Source organism: Dermacentor andersoni, chromosome 8 (assembly GCF_023375885.2).
Source record: "Dermacentor andersoni chromosome 8, qqDerAnde1_hic_scaffold, whole genome shotgun sequence".
NCBI lineage: Eukaryota > Metazoa > Arthropoda > Arachnida > Ixodida > Ixodidae > Dermacentor > Dermacentor andersoni.
In genome coordinates, this window is record NC_092821.1 from 60,648,816 (window position 1) to 60,672,085 (window position 23,270).

At 46.0% G+C, this 23,270-nt stretch overlaps 1 protein-coding gene across 1 annotated transcript in view; it reads right to left on the minus strand.

Annotated features, from left to right (window-relative positions):
* LOC126526323 (allatostatin-A receptor-like) overlaps positions 1-19,012 on the minus strand; it is a 62,099-nt gene extending 43,087 nt beyond the window's left edge. Inside the window, exon 1 of the mRNA XM_055068143.2 lies at positions 18,237-19,012. The gene's annotated coding sequence lies outside the window, so the exon portion shown is untranslated. The remainder of the gene's footprint in view (positions 1-18,236) is intronic.
* Positions 19,013-23,270: the final 4,258 nt, after the last annotated feature.

Genomic DNA, 23,270 nt, shown 5'->3' on the forward strand with positions numbered 1-23,270 from the left:
TCGTCGTCGGCGTTGTCGTCGGCCTCGTAACCAGCTCCGCCCCCCTTTCATCCCCCCAGCGCTAGCAGCGACCGACTGATACCGCTGGATGCCGCTGACGCCGCTAGAGAGTCAAGATAACGTGACTGCATAGAACACCGTCGCCGCCATGCAGAAAGAGGAGGAAAGGGTCCCCCCCCCCCCCCTGTTCTTGTGTGGCGAATAGGGTGCTCTTCAGTTGCCGACGCGCCGGTTATTTCACGTAGGCCCCGGCACGTCGACGAATACGTGACCACTTTCCCACGGCTAGACCTGCTTCTTAGCGCTGCGGAAGCGAGGGTATCATATTGTTTGTGTCGGCATCGGCGGCGTTGTCCCTGAAACCAACTCCGCAGCTGGGGTTGACTCACTATCGGCGTCAGCGGCATCAGTCAGTCGCTGCTATCTCTTCCCTCCTCCCTTTATCGTGTTGTCCGCTTGCTGCGCGCGCTTCTGCCCCCATCGTTTGCCGCTGGGTGTACACGCTGCCAAATACACTATACTAATGGGCGACTTTAATGCCAAGGTAGGCAAGAAGCAGGCTGGAGACAAGGTAGTGGGGGAATATGGCATAGGCACTAGGAATAGCAGGGGGGAGTTATTAGTCGAGTTTGCGGAACAGAATAATATGAGGATAATGAATACTTTCTTCCGCAAGCGGGATAGCCGAAAGTGGACGTGGAGGAGCCCGAACGGCGAGACTAGAAATGAAATAGACCTCATACTCTGCGCTAACCCTGGCATCATACAAGATGTGGACGTGCTCGGCAAGGTGCGCTGCAGTGACCACAGGATGGTAAGAACTCGAATTAGCCTAGACCTGAGGAGGGAACGGAAGAAACTGGTACATAAGAAGCCGATCAATGAGTTAGCGGTAAGAGGGAAAATAGAGGAATTCCAGATCAAGCTACAGAACAGGTATTCGGCTTTAACTCAGGAAGAGGACCTTAGTGTTGAAGCAATGAACGACAATCTTGTGGGCATCATTAAGAAGTGTGCAATGGAAGTCGGTGGTAACTCGATTAGGCAGGATACCAGTAAACTATCGCAGGCGACGAAAGATCTGATCAAGAAACGCCAATGTATGAAAGCCTCTAACCCTACAGCTAGAATAGAACTGGCAGAACTTTCGAAGTTAATCAACAAGCGTAAGACAGCTGACATAAGGAAGTATAATATGGATAGAATTGAACATGCTCTCAGGAATGGCGGAAGCATAAAAACAGTGAAGAAGAAACTAGGAATTGGCAAGAATCAGATGTATGCGTTAAGAGACAAAGCCGGCGATATCATTACTAATATGGATGAGATAGTTCAAGTGGCTGAGGAGTTCTATAGAGATTTATACAGTACCAGTGGCACCCACGACGATAATGGAAGAGAAAATAGTGTAGAGGAATTCGAAGTCCCAAAGGTAACGCCGGAAGAAGTAAAGAAAGCCTTGGGAGAAATGCAAAGGGGGAAGGCAGCTGGGGAGGATCAGGTAACAGCAGATTTGTTGAAGGATGGTGGGCAGATTGTTCTAGAGAAACTGGCCACCCTGTATACGCAATGCCTCATGACGTCGAGCGTACCGGAATCTTGGAAGAACGCTAACATAATCCTAATCCATAAGAAAGGGGACGCCAAAGACTTGAAAAATTATAGACCGATCAGCTTACTGTCCGTTGCCTACAAAATATTTACTAAGGTAATCGCAAATAGAATCAGGAACACCTTAGACTTCTGTCAAGCAAAGGACCAGGCAGGATTCCGTAAAGGCTACTCAACAATAGATCATATTCACACTATCAATCAGGTGATAGAGAAATGTGCGGAATATAACGAACCCTTATATATAGCTTTCATTGATTATAAGAAAGCGTTTGATTCTGTCGAAACCTCAGCAGTCATGGAGGCATTAAGGAAACAGGGTGTAGACGAGCCGTATGTAAAAATACTGAAAAATATCTATAGCGGCTCCACAGCCACCGTAGTCCTCCATAAAGAAAGCAACAAAATCCCAATAAAGAAAGGCGTCAGGCAGGGAGATACGATCTCTCCAATGCTATTCACAGCGTGTTTACAGGAGGTATTCAGAGACCTGGATTGGGAAGAATTGGGGATAAAAATTAATGGAGAATACCTTAGTAACTTGCGATTCGCTGATGATATTGCCTTGCTTAGTAACTCAGGGGACCAATTGCAATGCATGCTCACTGACCTGGAGAGGCAAAGCAGAAGAGTGGGTCTAAAAATTAATCTGCAGAAAACTAAAGTAATGTTTAACAGTCTCGGAAGGGAACAGCAGTTTACGATAGGTAGCGAGGCACTGGAAGTGGTAAGAGAATACATCTACTTAGGACAGGTAGTGACTGCTGATCCAGATCATGAGAGTGAAATAATCAGAAGAATAAGAATGGGCTGGGGTGCGTTTGGCAGGCATTCGCAGATCATGAACAGCAGGTTGCCATTATCCCTCAAGAGAAAAGTGTATAATAGCTGTGTCTTACCAGTACTCACGTACGGGGCAGAAACCTGGAGGCTTACGAAAAGGGTTCTACTCAAATTGAGGACGACGCAACGAGCTATGGAAAGAAGAATGATAGGTGTAACGTTAAGGGATAAGAAAAGAGCAGATTGGGTGAGGGAACAAACGCGAGTTAATGACATCTTAGTTGAAATCAAGAAAAAGAAATGGGCATGGGCAGGACATGTAATGAGGAGGGAAGATAACCGATGTTCATTAAGGGTTACGGACTGGATCCCAAGGGAAGGGAAGCGTAGCAGGGGGCGGCAGAAAGTTAGGTGGGTGGATGAGATTAAGAAGTTTGCAGGGGCGGCATGGCCGCAATTAGTACGTGACCGGGGTTGTTGGAGAAGTATGGGAGAGGCCTTTGCCCTGCAGTGGGCGTAACCAGGCTGATGATGATGATGATGTACACGCTGCCCCCCTCCCCCCTCTTCCTGCGAGTCTCCGGTTGTCAAAGCGCCGGCTCGAACTTAATTCCTTTCTTCGCTCCTCCTCCAATGCAACCCCTGTGCGGTGGCAATCAGAGAGCCAGATCGGTGGCGGCGGATCTGTATATGTGCACCGCCCGAGCCGAAATTGCCGCTGCCGTTCGCCCTGTGCGGTGGCAATCAGAGAGCCAGATCGGTGGCGGCTTGACATAAAGACAAACAGCAATTTCCTAACACTTATGCGGGAGAACATCCCGTTCCTCTCGCTCGTAACGCGTCCCACGGCTGTGACAACCTCGCGAGGCACTTGTATAGATCTCGTCTTTGAGAATCAAGCATTGGTGTACCAAGTCGAACATATATCAGTCTATTTCTCCGACCACAAAGCTTCCTTCATGACTGTCAAGAACTGTTAGTGGAGTCTTTGTTAAAGGAATACGTGTGAAAAATAAAAAAAAATTCTGTGATAGCGCATACATGTGTTGCTCGATTTCTTTGCCTCAATCTATCGAAAAGGTGAAACAGCTTATTTGCTGCGCTCAAATTTCGCATTAGGAAGTAACGTAATCGTCGGTAATTTTTTTTTTTCTTCATTACATAGGAGCAGAACATTAGGCAAATAAAAAAAAACGCTACAGAAATTTAAGGTGATTGAAAACACATTCAAAACTCAGGGAAGCACGTGCAAGAATCCAATAATGACTTCCAGCCCGGCGCTGTTTCCTGTGCAGCGTACAGAGTAAGAACGAAGGCGACAGTTTCCTGAAAGAACGACCGAGTGTTTCGCGGTGGTTCAGCGTGCCTCTCACACATTCTACTGCGCCGAAGCCTATGTAGGCCAAGTAGCATGAACATGCTATATGGTGGGTCACAGGGATCTTTGAAAGGTAGGAAACAATTTGTGTATGGTGCGACACCTAAATTCCTTCTAACTGTTCTTTGGAGAATGTCACAGAAGAACACAGCAGCCTACAATCTGCAAAAGAATGATCAATCCTTTGAGCATGTGGACACAAGCGGCACTTTGTTGACCAGTAATGTGGAAAGTTGGGCTAGTTGGTGAATTATCATCATACCTTGCTGGTTAAGCAGCGCACTGACACGGACACAGTGAAGACACACAAGAAAAGACGACACTCGCTGCACTCGCAACTATTTTATTTCAAAGCACTAAAGTAATAAAAGATTGTCTAATTAAATATGTTTGTTAGGGGTGCAATAAATGAGAAAGGTTTGCACACCATGATAGATAGGTGCCATATCTTTGACGCCCGGGTATGCGCGGGAAAATGACCTTGAAAAAATGCCTTTAATCTTGCCTTCATTACATTTGACGCCTCAGGATGCGCAGGTATATAAATATCAAGTATGTGCAACGTTGTGCCATTGGCAAATGCAAATAAAAGAAAAATGTTTTGATACCTGGAGGCATCATCGTTCGACGGACAAGCTTAAGTACATCTAGGTAGTGACATTCCGAATAAGGGGCACGATGATTGGGAACAGGAAACAAAGTGTCTGTGAGTGCAGCAGAAATTTCTTGGCGGGAGGCAGTGATATCCATAATAACGCGAGCCTTGAGAAAGTGAAAGCCTTTGACAGCCTCCTTGAAGAAGCCCTCTGGTCCATCTCTGACAGAAGACGACATAACTACTTCTGGAAACTAATTGATTAGTCAAAGTTGTAACATCTTTCTTAGAAATTGACTGCTTACATCACGAAAGGAGAATAACCGGGAGCCAAGTCTAAACAAAAGCTCAAACTAGGCCAAGACCACTGCTCTCAAGAGGTAAAAAAAGGTTATCACATCGCATGCTCTCAATAGTGAGCTCCATACCTAGGTAGCAAACACGCGATGGAAAGCTTGCAACCTATGCCGCAGGCACTGTAATATCTGCAGGCATGTATAAGTCGAGCTGCTAGGAACACATTCCAAGCTTCAGCTCGGCTAAATATTGAGAAATGCCGTCCCTGCCAGTTGTCAATTTTACGCTGCACTTCTGCAACTTCCGCTGACAAGTGCGGATTACTATTGCGATTTCGAGAGCGAGGTACACCTAAGTACCTCCACTCAATACCGCCGAAGTGGGCTGGCATTGTGCCCCATAGACTGAACCAAAACCCTGAACTCTTCTCAAAGTTTACTGCTGCACCAGAGCCCGAGAAGAACTGTTGCGTTATCGCAAGGGCGTTATCTATACTTTTTTTTTGCCAGCACAATAGAAGGCTACGTCATCTGTATAGGGAAGTACGCGGATCTCATTGGATAACGATTTGAACACCTGAAAAGCATGATCTTTCAGAATTCGTGCGAGAAACGGTTCCAAGTACGAAATGAATAATAGAGGGGACAATGGACGACCTTGCTTTCGCGATGCCTTCAGGCAGATAGCTTCGGATAGACAACCGTTAACTAGCATCGTTGTGCCATTGGCACAACAGATAGCGATGCCTTTAACGAGACGAGACCTAATGAACACTTATGTGTTCCAACACACGAAGCAAGTAGTGATTAATTTTATCAAATGATTTTGTCAAATCAACCAGAACGATTGCGACCTGATCTACACTTTCATCTACACACCCTAGCACAGACCGCGCAACGTGGATACTCGTCTGGATTGATCTTCCTATAATGCCACATGTTTGATGGCCTCCCAACAGTGACTGAATTACGTCTTGAAGGCGACTGGCTAATATCTTCGCAAATATATTATAATGCACGTCGTAAAGGGATATGGAACATTCTGCAATTTAGTTGCATCACTGCTTTTTGGGATAAGTACTGTGTGCCCTTGATAGAGCGTGGCGGGTAGGTATCCAATCCGGTAAGCTTCTTTCTGCACATTAAGAAAGGGAGCCAATATAGAGCGAAAGCTCTCATAAAATACCGCCCTCAAGCCATCGGGCGCAGGAGTTTTGCCTTTAGCTAGCGTAGCGATGGATTCTTCATCGTCTGTGTTGCATATTTCTCTATCAACATCATCAAATTCGTCTTCACCTTAACGCTTGTTAACTTGCAGCGGAAATGTGCCCTATAAACGCGTTGTAGCGCCCCAGAAAACATCGAATATGACATGCGCGCAGCACCATCGTCAATACGTGCATACTTTACATTGCAGTTGCATATTATTCCACCAGGTGGCACGCCATATAGCAGTTGCATAGGTAGCGGTACAAGGTAGATAGAAAAGGTTTGAGCAAGAAAAAGACGGTTAAAGAAATGCATAAAATTTGCCATGATGCTAAACATACCTGATTAAATGCATGCCTGATTAAATCAAGCAGGCTAGCTTACTGTTTGTGACCGTCCCGTTTCAAAGGACATGCCAATAAATCGTCACCATCGCCACAATCATTAGAATCTTATCGTGCCATTTGTCACGCGATATGATATACGGGCTGCGTAGCGTCGACACCTGTAAACATTGCACTGCAGTTACGTTGTATTCGACCAGTTGTTCGGACATGCAGCAGTTGCATGTAGCAGTTGCAGGCTGCATGTAGCTGGACCTGGTTAACTCAAGTAGGCTAAGTGACCATTTTTCACCACCCCACTTCAAAGGGAATGACAATAAATCATCATCATTATTCTGTCGTGCCACGGGTCAAGGGATGCGAAATGTGCGCCGCGCAGTCCGGATACCTGCTTTTACTCTTCGGTGCCCCTTATGGCACCTCCTCTACGATTCGCAAGAAGCGAATGGTAGAGCTACGCGCGAGGATGCAATCAGGCAACGTCGGGCTCAGTAGGCCACTGTGCACAAGCGGCACAAGCCGCACCCCGCCATCGACACCGGGCGGACCGCTAGAATCCTTATTGTGAAAAATACGCGAAGAGGCTTCACCGCGAAGAGCCTCTAGTATTTGCTGCCGAAAATGGACCTCCTGTGCAGCCGCTCCTCAAGCTTACCCTGTGACTGTGCTGCGTGTCCCGACCAGGCCTGCGGCGCTTTTATACATCAAAGAAGAAAAAAATTCGAATCGATCTAAGGATCTTCGCTTCATGGGTGTACGAATATAGAAGACAGTAAATAATCTTTTCTTTCGAAAACAAATAGCTGCATTGATTCCAGAAATCGTCCCTTCCTTGTGCGTTAATGTTATCTTGCGGACGCCACGAGACATTCATCCTGTGTGTGGTAACTTTCCTACATGCATTGGCTGTTTTTAGACACATACAATGCTTTTCGCGGGCTATAAGCGGAATGCAATGCAATCAAGTTCCACAGCATGTTATATTCCTGTAACACGTGAAGGCGAAACCCAGCTGGGCACACTTCGTAATGCATTAATTTATATGATTGGAGGTGTCATACTTCTTGCAAGACATAGCGAGTCGCGTTGTGAAGTAAACGGGTGGTAAGCCGTTGTCGGCAAGCTTTGGCTTCTTTTCTACGCTGCCGTCTAGCGTCGTCACCTTGCTGCTCCTTCAGTTTGGATTCTTCGGCTCGTTTTCGATGCTTAGCTGCGGCTTCAGTCAGTCATGTAGTGGGACGAGATCTGGCCGACGATATTTCTCTTAGACTTTACGTTACGTCCTCTCAGCACAGGACTGAGCAGTACGCTGTTATGTGTGTTGTACGGGTGATTTTAATGAATATAAGCACTGTTCGCTTGACTTTGTCCAGCGCTTGTTGCCTCTGCTATAAGGGGGCATTAGCTATTGCACCTTTGCATGCTTACGGGCACGGCCGCTGGATAAAAGAAAAAAGTGCGGCCTGCGCGTGCATCGAAAACGCTGTCATCCGCCGCGGCGCTGCCAGTCTGGGACTGTTGTCTCGGATCGGCATAGAAAATGCGTGAGGAACGCGCTTCGAACGCCGTCGCCCCTGGAAACCGACGCGTCCCGTCCCCGAGTGCTGGCGCCGTTCGGCCCAGCCAAGCGGCCGAGAATGCAACTACGAACCTTTTTTTTACGAAACGGCCGAACCTTTTTTTCTTTTACTCAGCGGCCGTGTTACGGGGATACGAACGATTGCTGATGATGACATTTTTATACCACTCGGCTTGGCGCGGCGTTTTTTTACAGCGAAGCTGTTTATGGGCACCCCGTGCCGTCGTTGTCGGATTTCGCTAAAGCTATCATCATCAGCAATGGCCGGAGAGTTGTAGTCTTGTTCCACAGCTGGCTCCGTTGCCGCTCGTCATTCCAGCGTAGAATTTCACTCTTCTTCTGTCGTCGTAATCGGGAGGCTACGTTTAGCGGAACATGAGGTATTCATTGTCTTACGTGACGGACAGGTTTAATTTTAAAGCAGTTCAATTTTGAAGAATTGCAAGTGCCAATGCCGGGCGGATGCTGCTAACCACGCCACCAAGCAAACTGGAGACATCCAACGCAAGCGACAACGGCAGACTGCGGGCATAACGTCGTTCTCTCCTTCGCAGCCAAACGTGTATGTTACCTCATTAGGAAACACAAAGACGTCAATCGTCAAACAATCCAACCAGTCGTCAAAACGATTGCAGCGCCCGAATCTCCAGTGGTGGGCTTTGCGCCCAATACACGCAGCTTTGGATTACTAGTTCTGCACATTCCATCCCAGCTACAACTATGGGAATACCACGAGAAGTGCATACTCCTGAGCGAGAAGCTGCCTACTGCGAGCGTGAGCGATAGGTGGGTCATGAACAGGCTCGTCTTCGTAGGGCTTGCCTCGTGCGCAAAAAAAAAAAGAAGAAACATTGGGAGAACCACAAAAAAAGGCACTCCTAAAGCATGCTCACCACGCGAAGCATGCAAAAACGAAAATGAGGTGAAAGAATGGCGGAACAAGAGATTTATAACGTAGGCTGCTTGCGAAGTTTGAATTGCATGGTTTAACACTTGGTGTAACTAACAAAGCTTCGCTGTTCGACCACCGTCATGGACAGGAAGGGGCGGTAATTTTTGGGTATGGCCCATTGCAACGAGGGACTTAAGGCTTTCACTTTAAAAATAATGGTGATAGTTCGCTTCGGTCATTTATTGTACTGTCGTGAACTTTGCATAAGATTAAGGCGTCTGTTATGGAAGTGAATGAAGTTCAGTGCGTCTGTAGCATTCTTTTCTTTTGCGCGCACGTGTATTGATTGTTAAAATTAGAGAGGTGAGCTGTGCGAACTCACCCCTCTCGCAAGGGCCAATATTTACCGCTGTCTTCTAAGAAGCTTTTGCGTTGCTCTTGCCTCGGTATGTCAACCCTCGGCGCTGAAGTTTTTCGCGGGTTAAGCGACGTTCTTGATTCCCATAAGATCTTCATTCTCTAGCCGGGCTGAATTGGCAAAGCTTCTTTTTCGTAAGCGCGTTTGACATTTGGCCAGCCACCTACGTTAATGATATGTCCAGCAACATGATTGGCTGAAATTTTTTTACGGACAATCATTTCAAGCGTAATCTGTTTTTACAGCGGGACTGTTAAGCTTTTCGTAAGTTCGTCTCGTGCCGACAGAAAACTCGGCCCAGCGCTGCGTCACCGAGCCAGGCAACCTCCTCGCATCACATGCATCGTATACGGCGCAGTCTCGCCGCGCCATGCGAGCGCTTCGCCTTGCCTCTCCCCTGCCGAGGAGGAGCAAGCGTTCGCTTAGCCGTGACGTCACTGATACGCTGGAAAGCTCTGAGCAGCCGGCGGCCCGACAGACATGTCGCCTCTAGGCTGTTTCACATGCTGCGACTGCAACGACGAAAATCGGTGCTGTCGCACGCGTCGCAATGCGATTTTTAGAGGGCTCATTTCACATGATTGCGATTTCAACAGTGCGACTGGTGCGACGCCCAGGGTTGCTGACTGCCAGGTTTCGTGGCACACGCTGCATAATTCTTTTATTGTAGTGAATAAAACGTTGACACTATAATATTATTGACTTCTCTTGATAAGAAGCAAATAATATGTACGTTTACTAATTTAAAAACGTTAGTTAAGATTTGTCTTGGAATGCGCGACGGCGGTTTCTGTAGTTCAGTCAACACCACCTAGATAGCACAAGGCCTGTTCACTACGCTCCATGACGTCATGCTACTTGGCCCGAAATTTCCATTGCCAAGGCTGGCGTGACGAAAGCGGCGACGTCAGAGTCACTGTTGCCGACTCGGGAGCATCCCCATTAGATTCTATGGCAGTCGGGCCAGGTAGCATGACGTCATGGATAGGAGTGCACAGGCCTTGTGCTATCTAGGTGGTGTTGGTTCAGTGCGACATCGCGCACGTAAACAGCTGTTCGGAGGTGGTTCAGCGCTGTGTGTTGTCTTATCTACCTTCTATGACCGTTTCGTTCTGCCTGCGCTACAACAATCTGCAAGATGACCTATCGACAAGTTCATATAGCTACCCTCACCGCTTATGCAGTATTCGGAATTCGGCTGCCACGAAGTTCTCGTGTCAGCCCAACAAGATCCTCGCGCTACCCGTGCTCGGCGTCAGCTCCTGGAGAAATGATGCGTGTATATTGCCCGTAATTGCGCTTATGTGGTGCCTGCTCCTAGCCATATTCTTGCGCCAAAAGCAACAAGAAGCACCAACCCGAAAGCCCGCGTGTGCCCCTGAACGAAGCCTCAAATGATCTGTGTGATTACTGGACGTGGAATGAAAATTGTGTTGTGAAATTCAACCTTAGCGCTAGCCTGGTTCATTCATCGCCGTGCTTGCGCTGCGAATATATATATGGGAGCCCTCTCTAAACATTTCTAAAGGCGCAAAAGCCGACGCATCAAATGTTTCGAGCAGTTACCGTCACTTTTGTAGAAACCTGTACGTTGTAACACAGCATTATAAAAGACACGCTTCTCGTCCAAACATGTAAGGCATGAATGTTTCTGCACACTTTATCAGCTGTGAACGTGCAAGAACTGCTTCTACTGGCTGACTTCACTGCACAGTTTTGATTTACTTTTCTTCAGCGTGTCGTTTTATACTGTTTTATCCGCACAAGAACAGGCCGTTTGCCTGGTTTTCGCATTGTTGCACGAGTTCTACATGATTTTGCAGGAGGGTACGTTGTCACTGTGCCACATAGCAAGCAATTTACTTAATCTACTAGCTGTACAGTTAATTACGTTGCAGAGCAAGTGTTCATACAGATGCAGTAAGGATACAAAGTCCGCAACATAGTCAATGTTTATTGGTTTCTGTGCAAGGAAAAAAAATTCTCCGGAGAAGAGGTGCAACTTAACGCGCATGTAATATTTTATTCAAGCCACGGATTTAATGCTATCGTAGCAAATTCATTACGACAGCTTACACTTTTGCTCTGTCAAATTTAATAGGAGGCAAGATGAGCTTTCAAGATGCATCGGGAAATTCATGCTTGAAAACCGACAAGAAAATGCAACTGAACGGTACTGCGTTCAGCGCAACGTTGAAACTTCGGGTACTTTGCTGTCTTGTCATTTGCCCTTGCCGAGGTTGAAATAATTCAAGCTGCTCCGTAAGCGCGATTTTTGCATGCTACTCAACAAAAGAAAATTGTGACGACCTCGTCGTCTGCTGGGGATCGAACACCTCCTAGCACTGACAACTCACAAAGGCGTACGAAGCAAACGCGAAAATGCACTTTATTTGCTGCGTACCGTGTCGACAAATGTACATAAATGGGAGAATCGAATATGTGGTACAATTTTTTTTATTCTCCCTTCGCGTACGTACCGAATTCGACAATCCACGTCTCCGCGCATCGCACTTGTCGCGCCAGACGCCATTTTCCAAAACAAACCGGCGAAATAGCTCCGTTTACAGCTCTCCGCGCAATTTCGACGGAAAATCGCAGCCATCGGTGTGACGGTGCGACTGTGCGACCAACCGGTTGGTCGCAGCCGAAAATCGGGGGGTCGGCACTGCGACTGCGATTTTCATCGCAAACGACGGAAATCGCACTTCCGGTGCGACGAAAATCGCATCATGTGAAACAGGCTTCTCTCGTCTAGTGAGCACGCGCGCGCAGCTACCATGGGGAGACCGAAGAAGGGCAACACTCCCGAGGCAGAAGCCGCCTGCAACGAAGCTCGGCGTGCGGCTCAAAGGTACTACACCTGGCCCCCCCCCCCCCACCCTTTGACGAAGGAGAGGCGACCCTGCGCATCGCGCCGAGGCCGCTGCCGACAAACGCCATCGCCGAGCCGAGGACTCCGAGTTGCGGGCCAGAGGCAACGAACGCTGCCCACTGATTGCTCGGAAGCCCGATCTAGCTCCGCTGTGATCCAGCCTTGCACCACAAGTGCGAAATGCGCACATCTTTTATGTGAATAGAAACTAGAGTTCTTGGCAGCGCTACCTTACAGGCGTTCCAAATTGCGTTCCATATTGCGTGTCGATTTATTTGACTGAACTCAACTGAAAGTAATAAGCAAATGCCTATCTCAACATACTACCTTTCGTTAAAAGAGCTGAATATGCTCCACTCAAGCGCTCACCATACGTCGTGTGCCGGACCTGAGGTACAGCAACGTGCACATATTCCATGCTTACTTTATTCCAGTGTACCGACGTCAAGTTAGCGTAGATATCGACCTAATCAAAGGTCATTAACTCTAAGGCTGTGTCAACAGCCCAATCAAATGCGCTCGTGGTATATAGGAGGTAACATTTGTTTGCTATCAAAGAGAATATAATCGAATAAAGCGAACATCTCTAGAGGCAAGGAACATTCACGAGAGAGAGAGGGGGGGGGGGGCGGGGTTGGAGGGGCGGTGGGCTTGAGCTAGCACAGCGTGAATAGAGTAGTGCTGGCGTCTCCGATTGATCTGTCTTCCTTTCCTTAGGTTGGGGTGGCTCGTCAGCAACCATGGTGCCATGCAAAGGGGCGTTAAACACTTCGCAAATACGGACGCTCAGTGAAGATCTGGTAGAGACGCATAGTATACGTGCCGATTGGTCCCGGCAGCTTTCTACTGCAACAGAAACATTTTAGTCTTCGCAAGAAAATCCCTTCTCGTCGGATGATCTGCGTACACAGCATCGCAGGAATCAGTGGGCAGTCATCTTCTATCGCTTTCGAAACAAGGCAGTTTCCAGTTATTCCATAAAGTTCTGCATTTTTCTGCGAATTATTTCGTCATTAGTGCATACATGTCCCTTTGACGTGGTGAGTTCCTGAGGTTTTGTGACTTCGCTTGACAGACAGGTGAACAAGGCACGGCCGGAAAATATTTCAACAAATTGCGGAAGGCTATTTGTTACAAGGCGTAAAATCGAAAAGTGACCATCTTTTTCTTTGGTTCGGTTCATACAAGCATGATAAATGTGCACATTTAATCTTTAGATGCTTAGTTTTTCTTGTTTTCTTTTCGTGACTAACAGCCAGCCAGAGTGGGCGTGGTCCCGAAAAGGTTTGAACAATCACGGAGGACTAAAAAATAAAATGGTATAGAAACAGATTGCAATACTTGACATACAAATCCTACTGGTTCTGTGATATTGTTCCCGCGTTTCGTTTCGTACTTATGGCATAGCCCGTGCAAAAACGTAATGGTATCAATGGCGTTTAATATACACTGCATCACATTCCTAAATCTTTATTTCTCAAATAAATATCTCTTCTTGCGATAGCATCAGAATATTTTACTCAGTGCGGATGTTTCTTAGATTTCTCGCGGCTTTAGATAGACAGAAACAACGCATTAATAGGCAAGGTACCCCAATGCCGCGAAGTGCCTTTAAAGTCCCAATAATTCTATGGTTACGATACTGCTATTTTAGCCCATTTTCTTACGGTTGCGCACAAGAAAGATTAAAAAAAATGTTACAGCGTCTCCTAATATCTCTCTTAAGAGGTGAACGGCGAAAGCCTACTATTTCTCCTCTTATCAATCGCCTCTTTCTGTTTCCCTCTTCTCTTTGTCTTGTTTCTTTGAGTCATTCCTGCTCACTACTAAGCAATTTTAGTCATTTTTATTCAATTATAGTCGTTACAATTCGTCGTCAGACATATTGGTAATTTCGTAGTCATTAGTAGTCATTACAACCCATTTTATTCATTAGTAACTACTGGTGATTACTAGGCAATTTTAGTCATTTCTAATCAGTTGTAATCGTTACAATTCGCCTTTAGACATATTGGTCATTTTGTAGTCATTATTGGTCATTACTGGTCATTACTAAGCATCTTTAGTCGTTTGTAATCAGTTGTGCTCATTACAAGCTGTCATTAGACATATTGGTCATTTCGTAGTGTTCGTGGCCATTACAAGTCATTATTTGTCATTACTAATTAATATTAGCCTTTGCCGATCTCTATTTAACTTTATCATCCACTAACTGTCTCTATCAATCATTTTTCATTCTTTAATCTGTGTTTAATCTGTCTTCATATGGCGTGATTACGCTTCGGCGGACACTCTGGCGGTCAGGTCTGCTGACACAACCTTCACCGTGAGCCTAGAAAGGCTTTCGTCTTAAAAAGAAATGATGTCCTTGCGTTGGCCGGTGTTCCACTAATGGTCTGTCGGCCTTTCATTTTATCAGAGCCAGCAAAGTCGCAGGACGCATTCGCTCCTCAGTCACGTAAAGCAAACGTTATAAAAAGACCAGCGTCTTGCGAAAGGACTGAGGAGTCGCTGTACAAATGTGGAACACGAACCGAAGAGAAGTTTCCTCTTTGTTGTCCGAGATCTCAGTTGCGACAGCTTGTAACTAGATAATGCGATCTGACTCTCGGTGTCTCATACTAAGAGACAGTGCTTCTTACCAGTGTTTGAACCGTCGGAAAGGATCTTCTAAAGCACATGCTGTTTACGTTTATATCTGGCATGACTCCAATAAAAGGCACATTGAGCCTTCTTTTTAAAACAATACCTTTTTCTTCACACTTATGTTACGTGTTATCTTCGCTGTGAATCGACTTACGATAACACATTAATTTACTTTATTGCGAAGTACTGCAAGCGCAATTGTTTCTGTTCCTAAAGTGAGTTAGCTGAGTCACTGCAGTGACAAAAGTAATAAATAATAATCCTTCTATCGCCTAACGAATATGCGATAACACACTAGATTTGATATGGCCGTTCGAAGTCAGAATTGTGGAGGTCCAACAAATGTACGGCCCACATTTCATGCTCACGATGGCTTAGCCACCGTATTGGTGGTGTGTGCAACTATTCTATGGCACCTACACTGATTTAATGTTCCTTGTATGAGAGCGATTTTCTCGCTAGCCTGAACTGCGGCATAAATTTCGGAAATATATTTCTCACTAATAGATTATTTTCTTCACTATCACATTGTGGCAATGCGAGAGTCATGTGTTTTTAAAAATATGCGTAGACAATTTTTTAATATAGTGTGACACGGGCTATAAAATAAGAGCAATCAAATATCTACCTCGAACATGAGTTCTCAAAGTTCAATTTGGTCCATATAGCAATGTAGTATTCTGGATATCTTAAAGAGATGTCGGGGGCGACTGCCATAAGAAGTACACAGTGTTGCATTGCCTTTTCCAGTTCTAGCGTCCACTCTATACATTCTACAGCCTTCAAATGTTCTTCCTACCAAAACTGTGTAATTTAAGAAAAATACAGTGGTGGTATTCAGAATAAAATTAGTGAAGGGCAAAAGAAAATTGGGCATGTTGCCTTGTAATAATTTTCTCTGGTTGTGTCCACAGGTTTCATTGATTTGTGGCTTTATTCATTGTGTGCGCTTAAGTCATCAACAAAATGAGAAAAAATTATGGCCCCAAAATTCTTCCTCAGGATGGATGTCAGCTGATTGCTAACAAACCAAGGTGCTTCCCATCGTCATTACAGAAGCCAACCAGGCCATCGGCTACAGCAGTTACTTACAGAAGGCGTTGGAATTCGAACCGAAACTTCTTTCACGAGTGTCTACTATCAGAAATGTTTGCTGCTCTTATTATCTGTTAGCTTACGTATATCTTAAAAATGCTAGTCGGTTTATGTTTTTCAAATGTGTAAGCGCTTACTGATTCTTTTATGACGATTGCGCTACTTACTTATCGCTAAGTGCTAGCTTGAATAATACGTTACGTATTTGCACTGATGGAGGCGTGAAGATTGTCTTGACGGGGGCGCGGAAGTTGCGATTTATTCAGAGATATGTCCCTTACGAAAGTGCGTGCTCTAAACTCTCCGGATTATTTTAAATCATTGAAAACGATTCATAAAAACTGCAAGCACATTTATTACGTTTTTATTATCGCAAAGGCACCTTCTCATAAATACGAGAAACGGGCGTCATTTCAGCGCCAAATGCGCAGCTGCCTGCTGAAACTAAACACAATCTGCGAAATAAGGATTATATTGATTTAGATCACGTGTCTCCTAACGAGTGCGCTATGTCAAACATGGCTCGCTGACTTTTCTTCTCTGCCGAACAAAAATTAAAGAAAGGCACTGGAAAGTTCTCGAACGTCTTAGCGTAGCTTAGTTTTTCTTGTTCTTTTTTTGTTTTTTTGTTGTTCTTTTTGTCTGAAGACGCTCAACCCCAATTAGGATGGACTGGGGAAACTTGCAGCCTTGGAGAGAATAAACTAATCAGTAAACAAAAGCTTTTGCACTGCGACGGTCTCCAACGCTTTTCACTAAGTCAAGCTTAGCGCCCAACTTCAGCATCACAAAGCAAAACAAAGCAAAAAAGTGCTATCAATTTTCTCAAAAGACGGATCGTTCATAGCAGCAAACGAAAAGATGGAAGCCAAGGAAAGAAGCTTTATAATCAGGATTCTCCATCAAGCGGGTTTTCGTGGAAGTGGTACCCGGGGTCCAGCGTTGGTAATATGAGATAAGCTGATGAAAAAGGATTATTCCTCTAATCCGACGCATGCGCGACCTCTCGCGGGCTCCTCGGCATTTATAGGTTAGATAACGTCATATCTCGGGAAAGTAGGCGTCGCAGCGACCGCACCCGCCATCGTATAATGATTATTTTTACCCGGCGGGTCAAATAAGAAGGTTTACCCCATGTTGGGATTATACGATCAAGAGCTTAATTGCTTTGCGCACAAATGAGCTTGCCTCTATCTTCGTGCTTCGTTGTCGACTAATTTCTGACGACGTTTTCGTATCGAAAGGAACGTTTTTCAGAGGACTAAAATACCACTCTGTAGTTTCGGTACTGCTCTGCAGAGCTCTGCACCAATTATTTCACTACTGGCCCCAAAAGCTGAACAATTTTTTCCGATTTTCCTCAAAGCAGGCGATTCAGATTTCGTGAGATGGAAAACTAAAAAAAAATGTTGCACCTTAATTACACAAATTATTTGTCTGCCTAAAGTAAGCATCTACACAATAATTCAATAATTCGAGGAAGCTTATCTGAATATGCAACTCATGGAAATTGCGAAATCTCGTAGCAGCTTCAAAATTATTAAAGCAACTCCATTCTTATTTAATTTAATCATCGCGTAAGCTTGATGTACTCCCCCACGAGGTGCAGACACGTTATGTACACCTGGCCACAAAAGTTTACGGACCACGAGATCTCAGAAAACGTTTAATTCCAAGGCGGCTTGTAGCAGTAGCTAGTAAAACTGTATACGACAATGTTGTTAGCATATTGTAGTCGAGGCATGAAATGCAAGTACCAGGCTGCGTTGTGAGGTTGCGGAGATATTCAGCTTTTTCTCAAATTTCATGGTCCGTAATATTTTGTGGATGGGTGTACAAGTTGCTTTTCTGCGTCCAATTCTGCGTCCGCACTACCCCGCCTTTTATGTTTTGGTGTTGTTAGGCATCGTCGTTTCCTACGTGCGTCCCTATAATTTATCCAATATCCCCATATTCAACTCAGCGCACATCCCAAACCTCAGTGAAATATAAGCAACCGGTACATGTACTCTAGAAGCGTAGTTCTTACTAAAATTGTTGTGATGCTCGAAAAACAAGATAAAGAAAGCCGCTTTGAAACCCTTTCATCAAACACACCGCTAGCAGTAAAATACGCGTAAACCATTGAAGGTGTAGTTATGTGTGTCGAGGGTAAACCGGGTCCTCACGCAACCAAAATTTAGCAGGGCTAAGTAAAGAGCAGGATATTCTCATCCCAGTAATGAAAACCACCTAGATGGAACACATAGGATGCGCTTTTCATAGTCACTTGTCCGTTGGGAAAATTTTTTTTTTCTGTGTTGCACTTTCTTGGCAAATACTAAAGCGCACACAACACAATTGTTAATCTAAATTTACCTGCCTCATTATTTTTTTAGACTAAGCCAGGTTGAATGCAATTCCGGATGTCAAAAACACGTATATGTATGCGTATGTGTCTTCTTTCAACAACGTAGAAGTAGGATCAATGATAAAACGTACATCAAGCACTGTTATTCTAGCACAGCCCGCTCACCTTTTCAATCGAGAAGAGCACCGTTGGCACGTTCACGCAGTCTTCGTAATCCTTCAAATGGTGACTCGTTGGTCTGGTTGTGTTGACGAAACACATTGGTCCTCGCGCATCGACCATTTCGCAGCGCTGGCATCCACCACTCAACAAGTCGTTGATCCTTACATCTCTCGCAGACTAGGACCAACGTTACTTAGACTGCCTCCCGCTCTAAATGTGTCTGCTTTAACTTATAGAAAGTTTGTATCTTTTTCTCCCATAATTGCGCTGGGGTAAAAAAAGTATTTTTTTACACTTATTCCCTCGCAATTCAGTGAAGTCGGCAACTCAAAACTAACAGCAAGGCACGATAAGCCAGATAATGCAATAAAGATTCCAAGTGTTCGCTGCTGCGCTGCTGTTCACATGGCTGCCTCGCAAAATTGCCTGTTATAGGAGTGAACTGTCGCATGAAAATATTGGAGAGTCGGACGACCAATACTTTTTTTTTACGTACCGCACAGCTAAACTATAGTCGGCGCTTCCACAGCGCCTGCCTGTTGCTTCGCTCGTTTCCGAACCCAAAGCACCCCATAAGGAGGTTCAAGCCAACGGCGGAAATAACGATCAGGTTATTTGCAACGACGCAAAAAAGAATAAATGGCAAGCGACAGAGAGGCACAAAAGTTGAAGCGCACGGGCGCAAGAGAAAGCGCAAGCTATGTCGCATCAGCAGACGCCGAGAGAAGCGCGCCGGGACCGCGCCAGGGAACAAACTGACGGCCCAGGCGGAGACGCGCCCCGATGTTTGACGCGGATCGACCAACGCGGCCGGGGTTTTCCCCTTTCGACTCGGGACGTCGCGGCCAGGGGGAGCAAGCTCCTCTGCGCATGCGCGTGCCCGCACCTCCAGTTTAAAGAAGGCGAACCAACAGCTACATGTGGGTTTCTGGAAGCGCGAGACCTTCCGAGCGCGCTCGGGAGGCTGACGCGGAAAAGGCCGGTGTCGCCATCTGGCGTGCGGCAGGGGTCCCGCGCCTACGGCGCCTCGCGGGGATTTCGGCGCGGCTCAGTGAGCTCGCTCACGCGCTGCCGAATCCGGGGCGGGCAGACGGCTAGGCAGCTCGCGGAGCCAGTCAGCTAGGCTCGTCGGCTTTGGCTGCTCGCAGCTGCCTTCGGCACACGCTTGACTTGACGATAGAGACGTAGTTAAAGAGGAACTTGTTCCGCGTCTACCAGCAATCTTGCGGCGGTTACTTCTGGTGGGTCGGTCGGTCGGCGTCTCGGCGAGTACGAAGCAACAGGACAGAAAAGACCGTGTCGTTTCGCTTTCTCCTTCCTCTCCTAAGCGCTGGAAGCGCTGGAAAAGTATTGTGCAGGATGTCGCTGTTACAGCTAGAATATCTTTATGTATTAAGTCAGCCGATATATATATATATATATATATATATATATATATATATATATATATATATATATATGCAAGTACGCGAAAACGGGCTTATTTATTCCCTCTATCCAGAGCGACAAAGTAGTGCCTGGAAGCGCCGTCGGTTATACGTAATAAAATGCTCCTTCATAAATCCTACCAATATAATGTAAAACTTAGTCATACATACACACATAAAATTCATGCATAGATGTGTAAAAGCACACCAACGTCTTCATGTAATAGCACTTTGTGTTCAATAGATTCTCGTACTTGCTCAAGTTTCCTTGATATTTAGCCATTCTCTCTGCGTTACTGGGTGTGTGCCCACTCTTGGCCAATATTTCAGACTAGGTGTGCACCTCTGTGAAGCGGGGATATTCATAAATAGAACTACGTGTGGGTCGTGCTTCTCGGTGATTACACGTGTCATCACGATTCTTCTCTGGACTGAAACCATACAGCGCTTTCTTCCTCGTCAAATCGTTGCGTCAGCATCCTGTAATGTAAACTCGAAAACAAACGTCTGGGGAGCAGAGGTGCCGGTAATCGTTTTTCCTCCGTAGCCTGCGTACAGGTTGAAATCAATTGGCACTACCTAGTGCGCTTGTTTGATCAGCATCATACATTAAGACAACACGCTGTACAGCTCTGCTAGTAGAAATTCATTGCTTTTTGCTGATGGCGCAGTCTCTAGGCTTTTGCTCTCAACTGTACATTCTCATAAACTGCTGCTTGTCTTTGAGCACATCTTACGAAAGGTGGAATGCATAAACACATCAATTATATGAGTATGTACGAACACAGCAGGCGACCGGTGGGGCCGATTTTAGTTTGCTAGAAAAAAAGGTCGCAGCTCCGCCCCAAAGGCGAAACATCGGTTGCGATATCAAATGAGTGGACAGCCATACGAAGGATAGTACATTTATCGGCCGTACTAACTTCTACACATAGGCATACCATATTAGCGGACAAGTGGCTGCGAAGGGAAAGCTACGGGCGCGTGGCCATTGGACATGTGTTACCGCGCCAAGCAGTGGGGCAGCGTTTGACAGTCAGTATTTTTGGTTGCTCGGAAGGGACGCTGAATTGACGCAGCTTCCCCGTGCGACATTTTCGCGTTTTCCCCCGACGCGTAAGGGAAAAGCCGCAAAATAAGTAAACCTTTAGACCCAGTGGTGTGTTCTGTCTTATAAAACTGCTGCTAATAAGGTGTTCATATTTTGTCTTCCCCGGCGTAAGATAACGTGCATTAAAAGGCGGGACTCTCTTCAGAAGCCCTCTATAACTTGTCCGCGCTTTGCCTCCGTAGCTGTCCCTTCATAGCTACGGAATGATGTCCACACGTGTATCTAAGCTGACAAGCATGGTGTCGGGCGCGCACACGCCAACATGAACACTTCTAACTCGATGAACGCGGAAACTCGCTGTCAAAACGCTGCAGTGACGAAACGCGGCAGCAGCAGCGAGCGAATTGACCTTCGTGCAGCCGCTCGCATGAACGCGAACTACGCCTTGAAAACACAGCACAGCGTGTACTATGTACCCACGTAGATGGCTTTCAAGATGAAGCGGGCCCCGCAGTGCGCGCGAAACCGCCTGGACCACCCGGAGTAGAACGTGCGAAGGAAGGCGGCGCGCTTCCTCTCCGCTTGCCAACGTAGCGTGCGCGAGATTGAGCCGTAATCCCTGGCTCACACTGGCACGCTTTCACTCGCACATACTGCACACGGCACTTGGCAACGATTTTATCGCATGTGTACTTTATGTACACATGTGTACTGTGGCAGCAGCGGGGACAACGAAGAGCACGCCTTGAAACGTCTTTCTTGCAACCGCAGATAAGCCCATCAAACAAGTCACAGCTGCTGCTTGCCGCGGATCCACGTGCCTACGTTGGGGGTGTGGCAACAGTATTTCCTGGAATCTGCACCACTGTACCGCCACCAGGGGCCATCGAAGCCTACATAAAGTGGACATCATCGTGCGCCGCACCACTTGGCAGCAGTGGGGGCAGCGAAGAGCACGCCTTGAAACGTCTTTCTTGTAACCGCAGGTTGGTGTTTCCTCTCGCGCTGGTTTTTAAACATGTGTTTGCCGCCGCTGCTGCCACCCTGATATTCCTGCTGTGTGTGTCCTTTAAGTAATTTATTCGTGCAATCAAAGTGTGCGATGACCACAGATGTCTGCTTTTCCTGTAAGGATACGTTCGCGTCAGGTGAAAGTTTTGTATTATGTGATGACTGTAACCACCCATACCATTTTGGAACGTGTGCTGCGCTCACAGAGAAACAATACAAAAAGTCAGCAAAACAGAAATGGGTTTCCGCAACATGCAAAACTATGAAGCGCAAAGAAGAGAACCTGCATGAAAAGATGGCTAATGAGGAGGCAGCCGACATAAGGTCAATCCTAGTTAGCATAAACGAAAAACTTGATGAATTGATGCCACTAAAAGAGACTGTGCCAAACATAGAAAGATCAGTTCAGCTGATGTCAGAAAAATATGACGAAGTTCTAGAGCGACTCGCCACTCAAGAAAAGGACGCAAAAGAAATGCGCAAGAGACTGGAAGCCCTTCAACTAAAAGCACCGAGAACAGAAGCCGAAAATGAAAAACTACGAAGTGAAATTAACGACCTTGAGTGGCGAGGCAGAAGGCTAAACCTTGAATTTCACGGAATTCAGGTATCCACTGATGAAAATCTGTTAAGCAAAGTGAACTCTGCGGCCGACGTGATCGGTGTGTCCAGGCTTGACGATACAGACATTGATGCTATTCACAGATAGCCGTCCAAACTTGATAAAATTCCCGGAATTATCGTCAGATACGCAAGGCAAGCAGTGAGGGATCTGTGGTTTGAAAAAAGGCATAAACTGAAGGAGAGCAAATGTAGCGCTTCCATTCTAGAAAACTTCACAAACCATAACCGTCAATTGCTACACCAAACAAAATACTGGGCGAAGCAAAGTGCGCACCAGTACGTCTGGCACAGAAATGGTAAAATTTTGGTGCGGAAAGCCAATGGTGATTCAGTGATTGTAGTGCGTAGTGCACGTGATCTTCCTACATAATTCTTATTACGTTATAGCCATGTGTATGAAAGTTTGCCATGGCTCATCGCAGTTACTTTCTTCCTGGTGAGGTAAGCACAGTTGTAGCAAGTTATAACAAAACTTCCCTCAAATGTCTTCACTTAAACATCCGTTCATTGTGTAACAAGGAAACCGAAGTTGATGCTTTTATTTCTAGCTTTTCTTTTTTGTTTGATGTCATCATGTTGACGGAAACTTGGTGTAAAGACGGCCAAAATAACTACACATTCTCCTCTTATCAGTAGTTTTCGTTAAATCGAGCCACGCGCCGTGGTGGTGGTTTTATGTTGCTGATAAAGCCGGGTGTCAATTGTGAACTGCTTGATTCGTTTTGCGTTGTTTGCAATGAATTTGAAATACTCTCAGCACGTGTGAACAAACACGTATTTTCTGTTTGCTATCGGCCTCCTGATGGAAATGCTCCGAATTTCTTTAACTTTTATGAGCAATTCCTGGATGTCATTTCTAACAATGGTTACTATGTGATTTCGGGCGGTGATTTTAATATTGATATGCTGGCAAATACTAATCTG